Source organism: Pavona decussata, unplaced genomic scaffold, assembly GCF_977016875.1.
Source record: "Pavona decussata unplaced genomic scaffold, jaPavDecu1.1 SCAFFOLD_563, whole genome shotgun sequence".
Taxonomy (NCBI): Eukaryota; Metazoa; Cnidaria; class Anthozoa; order Scleractinia; family Agariciidae; genus Pavona; species Pavona decussata.
The window spans coordinates 389,261-398,508 of NW_028145845.1; positions in this window are offsets into that span (position 1 = coordinate 389,261).

Sequence of the window (9,248 nt, forward strand, 5' to 3'; positions counted from 1 at the left end):
AATTAGCTTTTTCAAATTCCGGCCTCACAGGACTGAAAAGCTCACGGCGGTTAAAATTTCCTTCCCTATCGTCAAATTGGACGATACATTGCCCGCCCCAGAAAACAAATGTTCCAATTTTTGGTATACACTGTTTGAAAACTGGTTCGTTCACATTTGATCAAATTTACTATTTGTACCTTCCAAATAACTGCAAACGGTTTGTTGATACTCTTTCTGGCGAGCGAATATTGCTTATTGCTCACAACAATTTCTCCTTGAACCAGAGACCATGTGTATGCCCACAGACAAAAAAAAAAAAAGAAAAAAAAAAAGAAAGAAAGACATTTCAGGTTCAATTTCCCCCACCCCACCCAGGTAAAGCTCAAACTGTCCCGCCCATGGAAGAACTTTCGCTTAAAATGCCTTACTACTTTGGTACGCAAAATGGTCAAATGTCCGGGATATGCCCTGTGAGGGAGGGGGGGGGGGGGAGAGGGAGGGATGTTTAAGGTTTGATTTGATCGGTGCATGAGGCCTAAAATACAGCTATTATAAGGGACTGTCCAATAATTATCAGGAGGGGGGGGGGGGGCTGAAAAACCAGAGGGGGGGGGGCATTACCTAAAATTGCTGCCAAGATAGGGGGGGGGGGTCAAAGTAAAATCACTCATTTGACAGAGGGGGGGCCTTAAGTTTTATTCGAAATGTAAATAAACTTAAACGCAATTAAAGATTCTCAATACAGGCCTCATGATAGACTGTAACAAATATCAATACGAACAGCTGTTAAACGATTATTGAAAAAATTCCATCAAAATGAAAAGATAACTGATTAATTTTAACCCTTCTTCTATTTAATTAAGCTGACCCTATGTTAAGCAAAAATCATGCACTTGTTTTTTAGCATCCCCCGTAAAACAATGGGAATCAAACAGATCTCGTAGACAAGCTTTGTCGGTTTTTGATGTGAATAAAAGTAATGTTTCTTCATCGACTGAATCGATTTGCTGAATTCCATACATCTCTGGCTCATAACAAAGTTCAACAGGCTCTCCTCCCAAGGATCTAAATATAACGCAAGCCCTTTTTCGTCTGTTATTTGAAGCGTTCAATCTCCTGTTCTTTGATTTTTTTTCTCTGCTCCTTTCTCTTTCTGGCTTCAGAAGTTTTGGATTTTGAGCCAATGTGGTAAGCACCCCGGTACTTAGCAAATGCTTTGTTTAAGTCTTCAATCAAGCGATCAATATCCTTCTCGATACCAAATGTTACGTAATAACGTTTGTCATTATTGAAGCTGTGATGGCAGCGCAGTCCAGGCTTGAGTTTACCAGCGTTTTCAGAGAAGAGGCTGTCGTCCTGTTTTGATATCTTATCTTTGATGGCTTGAAGCTTAAGCTTGATTTTATTTGCCTCATTTTTACATCTAGTGATATTACTGTCATCTTGTTCAGTGGAGAAAGGCATCTGCTGATAAACGTAAAAAGATGTGCGGAAATGCTATGTCCTTGAAGCTTCAGAAGCTTAAGGACAGTCATGTGCGACAAGGGCAATACTTCTTAGAATACCTGAAGTTTGCTTGTGAGCCCACATGTAATTCGTGTGAAAAGGAAGGGTGGACAGCTGGTGTCCCTGCAAATTGGTTCCCTGTTCCTGATCTTAGGGACACAGCAGCCTTACCACGCGGGTATATTCCATCCAATGTGACCAGTCTGAGTGAAGAAATCGATCGACAACTTCCAAGTGTGCAAGTCAAGAAGTTAGTCGATTCTGGTATGTTAACCTCTTCCAACGCCAACGAAGTACAGGAGGTGTGTGAGAAGTTGATGGTTGATGAAATCACTCTCAAACGTTTTGTTCAACACCGTGAGTTTATTGCATTGAAAGCTAAAAAAAAGGGAAGCTGAGCGCAATACCCTTCCAGACATTAACTGGAAAGAAGAAAATGAAGTCAAATCCCTCACAGCAAGACAAATTAAGATCTATCTTAAGCAGAACAATCTTCCTGTATCTGGAAGCAAAGCCGTGCTGGTAGCACGTGCTCTTGATTTCTCGCTAACTGGAACACGAAACAACGAAAGAATTAGTGCCAATGACAGTGACACAGAACTCCTATCCAGTGATTCCGAATGCGACTCTGATTCTCACACAAGCACTTCCGAAAACAGCTCTGAGTTGGATTCAGATGACTCCGAAACGGATGGCTTTGTTCAACACTCATATGAGGTATTATTTGTTCCAGACGACGACATCCAACAAGTAAGCGTACGCTTACAGTTATATGACAATATAAAAGGTATGCACTTAAAGGCATCTATGGTAATGGTGGCGGCCAGGAGTGAGTGCGTGTGTGTGTGTGTTGGTGGGGGGGGGGGGGGGGGGGTGGTGCGACGTTCTTTTTAACATAAAAGAGGGGGGCTTCGAACTAATTTTTTAGTTTTGGAGGGGGGGGGGGGTACTGTCTACGTTTTTGCTAGATAACTCTGGTTTTTCAGCCCCCCCCTCCTGATAATTATTGCACAGTCCCTAAACAACATGGTTAATTTAGTTCACTGTTCAACCAACAGATGCAATTGATTTACGCCTCTCTTGTTAATAGATTTTCGTATCTTTTGCGTCATATTTTCTGAAATCCTTTTTTCTGTCATCAACCAAATCTCAGTTTGGTGTTTTTTTGATTGAGTGTCGGAAATCCAAACCCTAATTAATTATTCTGACCAATCACAGAAGAGGCAAACAGCACAAAGAACCAATCAGAAGTCAAGGCAAATGCAGATGAAAACAATGGCAAGCGCGGGAAAACGCGTGCAAGCCACGGTCGTGATTGGTTTTGGTTTGGTCCCTGGATTGGTTAAGAAAATATCATGGACTTTGCCAACCAATCACAGAGTGCAGTAGAGCAGAATCAAAGAAAACGCGAAATTACTTTCGACACTCTAGCTTTGGTTTATTACGCTATGTGATTGGTCAGAAACACTCGCACCACCTTTTCAACCAATCAGTGAGAAGCGAAACCAAAACCAATCGTGCCTTGCTCGCGCGCATTTTCGCGTCGTGTATTTGCTTCCGAGTGGATCATTCATTGGCCCAATTTTTTCGGCTGTGATCGGCCAGAATTGTTACTTGGAATTTGGTTTTACGATACTCAATCAAAAACTGATCGTGGTTGGAAATGATAAAATTTTCAAACTGAAAAAAATGGCGTACTTTTCCTCAAAACGATAACAACCAGGAGGCATGTCTATGTGATGAAACAATTATTCGAGTTGCTCTCGTTGTACATGCGCTAAAAACCAACTCAGTGCTGCACGCCAAGTTGGAATCAAGCTTATGCGAAATCCTTTAATCAGTATAACAAATATACTCATTAAATTGTATTAATTTAGATTACATTATTAGTGTAGACACGTAAGGGTAGATTAAACACGAAGGTGTATTGTGAGAGGGTGCAGGAAACCCAGGCTCATCTGTCGGACAACAACAAAGAAAACAGTAGCCTATAATAGATAAGAGAGGGGGAGGGTTTGTTTCTAAAGGAACTGTGGTGTTGCGTCCGTGGAAAGTGGGAATGAATGTTTGGCTTTATCAAAAAAGTTGATAACAGAATTTGACCACCATTTCATTTTTTTAAAAGCTATTTCACCACACACGTTACAAAGGCAAAATACGAGTGGGAGAATTAAAAAATTAAACAAACAAACAAAAAACAGAGAAAGTGGTGAAGAACCATAGGAGAAACCATAGGGATTATGAAATTTGCCTACCGATATCGATCATGAAATTGAGGCAGAGATCAGATTTAGCAGTAGTAGTAGTGGTAATAGCAGTGGCAGTGGCAGTGGCAGTGGCAGTGGCAGTGGCAGTGGCAGTGGCAGTGGTACTGGTGGTGGTGGTGGTGGTGGTGGTGGTGGTAGTAGTAGTAGTAGTAGTAGTAGTAGTAGTAGTAGTAGTAGTAGTAGTAGTAGTAGTAGTAATTGCTTTATTTGCATGACCACAAGATTTACAGTATTGCAAAAGCTTATATAATCTAATTTACTAACAAAACAGTGTAAAGTATCATAACAATATATAATTAATTCTATGTTACATCATCAATATCCAATAATAGCCTGTCACGTATAATCATACATGAAGAAATAAACTTCATAACCAGTTTGTTTACATTATAGTCTTTAGAGTTCATGAGTAGTTTCACAATGTCTGATGTCGATTTCGTTTGAATATCAGGTATCATTTTACTAATGTCTTCATAGAATGTCTGCCTCTGTAAAGAGTAGCAACTACATTGAAACAAGAAATGAGTTTCATTTTCCACTTGATTTGATTGACACAACTGACATAATCCTAACTCTCTAGGAAGATGATCTTTCTGATATCTACCAGCTTCAATTCTGAGTTTGTGGTTACTTAATTTAAACTTACTTAGGTTTCGTCTATCAGGAAAATTTCTTAAATGAGTTAAATAATTAGACGAAGAGTATTCATTCTTGAAAACCTTATAGAACTCTAACTTTTTTGAGTGTTCAAGGTTGTGTTGCCAGAAACGTAGATACTTGTTTTTCATATTAGTTTCAATTTGCCTTATTGTCTCGTTGCTAAAATTTTCAGGATTTAGATCAGATGAATAGTATTTTTCTAACATGCCCATAAAATTGGAGTAAAAACCGGAATTATTAATGGAGTGTAAATGTTTTGACATCAGAAAAGATTGCTTAACGATAGAGTCATTCTCCTTATTGTTTAGGTAAACAAAGTATTTCATAATTTTTTGGTTTATTGCAATAAGTAATGGATATCGCCCTAACTTAGCCCTACATGCTAGGTTAGAGGCTTTTTTGTTTACCTCCAAATAGCGTTTGCAAAACTTTAAATGTACTTTTTCTAATGGGGAATTATTCCATGTTTTGAACTCCTGCTTCGTGTACATACCCCAAACCTTACTGTTATAGCTTAGGATCGAGAATATCATTGTGTCGAAGATCTGAGATGCTGTGTTGGGATTTAGTTTACTGAGGAGTGTGTGTTTTTGGATGTCAGAGAAGGCGTGCATGGCCTTTTCTTTTAAGTGATCTAACGCAAGAGTGAAATTTCCTGTTGGGGTTAAACGAGTTCCTAAATAAGTATATTCCTGAACAATTTCAACAGGTTCGGTGTCTATTTTAAAATTAATGTCAACGGATTTCTTTGAGCGTTTCTGAAAGATCATTACTTTCGTCTTCTTAGGATTGATTTTTAGCATCCATGATTTGCAGTAAGAAGATAGCGTATTTAAACAGTTTTGCAATCCTGTTTTGGATCTCGACAGAATGATTAAATCATCAGCATACAGAAGTGAGTTTATTTTCGTTCCATTTGGGAGGACAAATGGATCAGAAAGCGCGTTTTGAAATGAATATGGCAGATTGTTAATATAAAAGTTGAATAACAGAGGACTTAGAATACACCCTTGACGGACACCCCAGGAGTACGAGAAAGATCGTGTTTTGTTGTCTCCAATTCTTATAGAACAGGAAGAATTACAATAAAGAGTTTTAATTAGATTGTAAAATTGTCCTCCAATGCCAGCACCGAGTAGCTTATAAAATAAACCAACGTTCCAGACGGAGTCAAAAGCCTTGCGGAAATCTACGAAACAGGCATAGACCCTTTCTTTGTGATAGTGAACGTATTTATCTAGCAGGGCTCGAAGAGTAAAAACATGGTCTGCAGTGCGGTTTTCAGGCAGAAAGCCAATTTGTGAGTTATGTAATATTTGGTTTTCTTTTAAATAAGAGTGTAGACGTTGATTTAAGATTGAGCAGAACAGTTTTCCGAGGCAACTTGATACACAGATGCCCCTGTAGTTTGTCGGATCATTCTTGTCACCAAATTTGTAAATGGGGGTTATCAGGCCTTGGCACCATACATCTGGCATCTGTCCAGATTTTAGGATATGATTGAAAAGTTTGATGTAAAGAGGCATTAGTGTTTCAAGGCTCGCTTTGATCATTTCGTTCCTTATTCTGTCGGAAAAGGGTTATTTCTTATTCTTTAATTTTTTCACAGCTTGACGTATTTCCTGTTGAGTTATTACTTGGTCTAAGGAGTTAAGTTGGTCTTTTTCTTTTTCTAATTGTTGTAGCTCATTATAAATTTTTTCTTGATGTGTAGATGGTTTTGGCTCGTCGGAGTGTAAATATTGAAAGTGTTCTAACCATTTGTCTTCTGGTATTGAAGGAGGATTTTTGTTGGGGATTGTATCATCTATCGATTTAAGACAACTCCAGAACAATGATTTGTCAGGATTTGATGATATTTCATCGAGTTCTTTTGTTTTTTCTTTCTGAAAATTTTTCTTTTTTAAATCGAGGAGATTTTTGTACTCGTTCAACGTTTGGTGAAATTTTTCGCGTATTTCGGAGTTGAGAGGATCGCGATGCTTTTGATTTGAGAGTTTTTGTACTTCATGTCTTTTTAATCGGCATTCGCTATCAAACCATTTCTTGTTTGAAGCTTTCTTTATGCGTTTACGAGGCTTTTTTATTCTAATCTTGAGGCAAAGTTTTGAAGTCGCAGTCAAAATGTTTACAGCATCAGTTAACGAGGTGTTAACATCACCATCGTCTCGTTCTAAGTAGTTTCTGATAAGAATTTGAATTGGTTCCGTGCGCAACGTGTTTTTGAATTTTAAGAAGGAGTCGTTTTCCCAGTAAAACTGGCGCGGTAATCTCATTAACCGATTGCTAGAATTTGCTCTTTGAATTTCCCCTGCTGGTAGATTGGTGTTAAGATTTAACCACGCTAAGATAGCACTGTGGTCTGATATGGGGGATGGTTTTTCAACAACAAAGTTGGCAACGTCTAGAAATGTATGGTGATCGCAGATGAAATAGTCAATAACACTTGTCCCGTTTGTTCCATGAAAGGTAGGTCTACCTAAGGTATCTCCATTGACCCTTCCATTAACTATCCTTAAATCAAAAGTTTTGCATATCTCAAGCAGTTTTTTCCCGTGAGTATTTAGAACATTGTCGAAACTATTTCTTTCTGCTGGGTGGAAAGCTGATTCTGACTGATCATTGGTGATTATATTGTTTCCATCTTGGGAAACTGTATCGGAGTATTTTCCAGTTCTTGAGTTAAAGTCGCCTAGTAGAATCACTGATCCCGCTGAAGAAAAACACAGTATATCTTGCTCAAGTTGATCGAATATTTCGGAATCGAAATATTTAGAGTTACATGGAGGGATATGAACCCCGCAAACGTAAAAATCCTTTGACGAATTCAAGAATTTTTTATCAATTTTAAACCATAGAAAGTTTTGATTTGTTTTTACAATGGAAATAGTTTTTTGAAGGTTGCTTTTGTATAATAAAGCTATTCCTCCTGAGTACCGACCCCCCTTTTCTTGATTGGTTAGGGATGGGGCCTTGAACAAATGATTTATATCCGGATATGTCAAAGTCGCGACAATTCCAGATTTCTGTTAGCACGATCAAATCGAAATTAGTAATAACGCTCAGAAAATCAACATCATTTAGTTTGTTTCCAAAATTTTTGGACGATAGTCCGTTGACGTTCCAAGCACAGAAAGATAATGTGCCTGGGGTATCAAGATGACCCGTACGAGTGCTAATGATAGATTGCTAGGTTAACTATTATTCATTTTACTGGTAGAAAGTTTATCCTAATTTAGCTATTTAAGTGTCTCAATGTTCCAGACTCAATTGTGATGTCTATAAAAATGATTTTACAAAACGTAGAAAGGATATGATATCCTGGGGTATCTGTGTTTCAGGACAGGTGGGGGAACTCTCCTTGGGAGTTGTCGCCATCTTTGCAGCATTCGTGGCGGGAAACTGATCCTGTCCTTGTTACCCCAAGTGTATTTGCTGCTGTAATGGTTCTCGGACTGATGGCTTGGGTGGCTAATGCATCTGATGGTAAAAGGGCCAAGGTTGACCCTGAGGTGAACCGTTCTGCAGGACATGACTGTAGGGCGAACTCTCCTTGGGAGTTGTCGTCATCTTTGCAGCATTCGTGGCGGGAAACTGATGCTGTCCTTGTTGCCCCATGTGTATTCGCAGCTGTAATGGTTCTCGGACTGATGGCTTGGGTGGGCTTGGGTGGCTGTTGCATCTGATGGTAAAAGGGCCAAGGTTGACCATGAGGTGAACCGTTCTGCAGGACATGACTGTAGGACGCATGATGCATCATGCTAGGGGGTTAGTAGTAGTAGTAGTAGTAGTAGTAGTAGTAGTAGTAGTAGTAGTAGTAGTAGTAGTAGTAGTAGTAGTAGTAGTAGTAGTAGTAGTAGTAGTAGTAGTAGTAGTAGTAGTAGTAGTAGTAGTAGTAGTAGTAGTAGTAGTAGTAGTAGTAGTAGTAGTAGTAGTAGTAGTAGTAGTAGTAGTAGTAGTAGTAGTAGTAGTAGTAGTAGTAGTAGTAGTAGTAGTAGTAGTAGTAGTAGTAGTGTAGTAGTGTGGTAGTAGTAGTAGTACTTAAGTACTGGTGCACTTAGTAGTAGTAATCTTTATTTACCCATGGTCAAATTCAATCCGGTTTGGGAGAATATATATAATACAATATTAACCTAAAAATCTATTCGCTATTATTACACATGATGTTCATTATTTACTAATAAAATTCCTGTTATCAATGAATGCCGTGCCTCTAATTATTTAAAAAACATCTCAAAGTATCTTAAATTCAACCATGCCAGAGACCCTGCTTGTCTCACATTTTGAGGTAAGCTTTTCCAGAGCACAGCACCGCTATTACGAACATAATTGGTTCGTGGTAATGGAATAGCTAAGTTTATTTACAGAATCTCGGAAAGTGACCTCGGAAAAATGATCTCAATCGTAAATAAAACAATAGTAAACACTACAAGATGGACAAACAATCCTTTAAATTTGCAAAACTGGTTTACTGCGTGCGAATTAAGAATAAAGTGGTAGACCGAAAAAAAGGACAAGAAGAAAACAGTGAGCCTTTCGCTTACACCAACATAGTTTTTATCATTCCCATGTAACCCGTTGATGCATATTTATCAATGCTAATAAAACAGTTTTTCGCTTGATAACTGGTCTACATAGAACAAAAGTGCGCCTATTGTTAATTATTATTATTATAATGCCAACTTTATTACCTAAAGTACAAACAATGTACACGAACGGAACATCTTTATTTTATTGCAACAATAATTAGTAATGTACTAAGTTACGAATGTGTACTATTATTGCCTTAGGTTGATTGTCCTGTGTTATTTCCTTTAAAAAAGTGTTTTTATC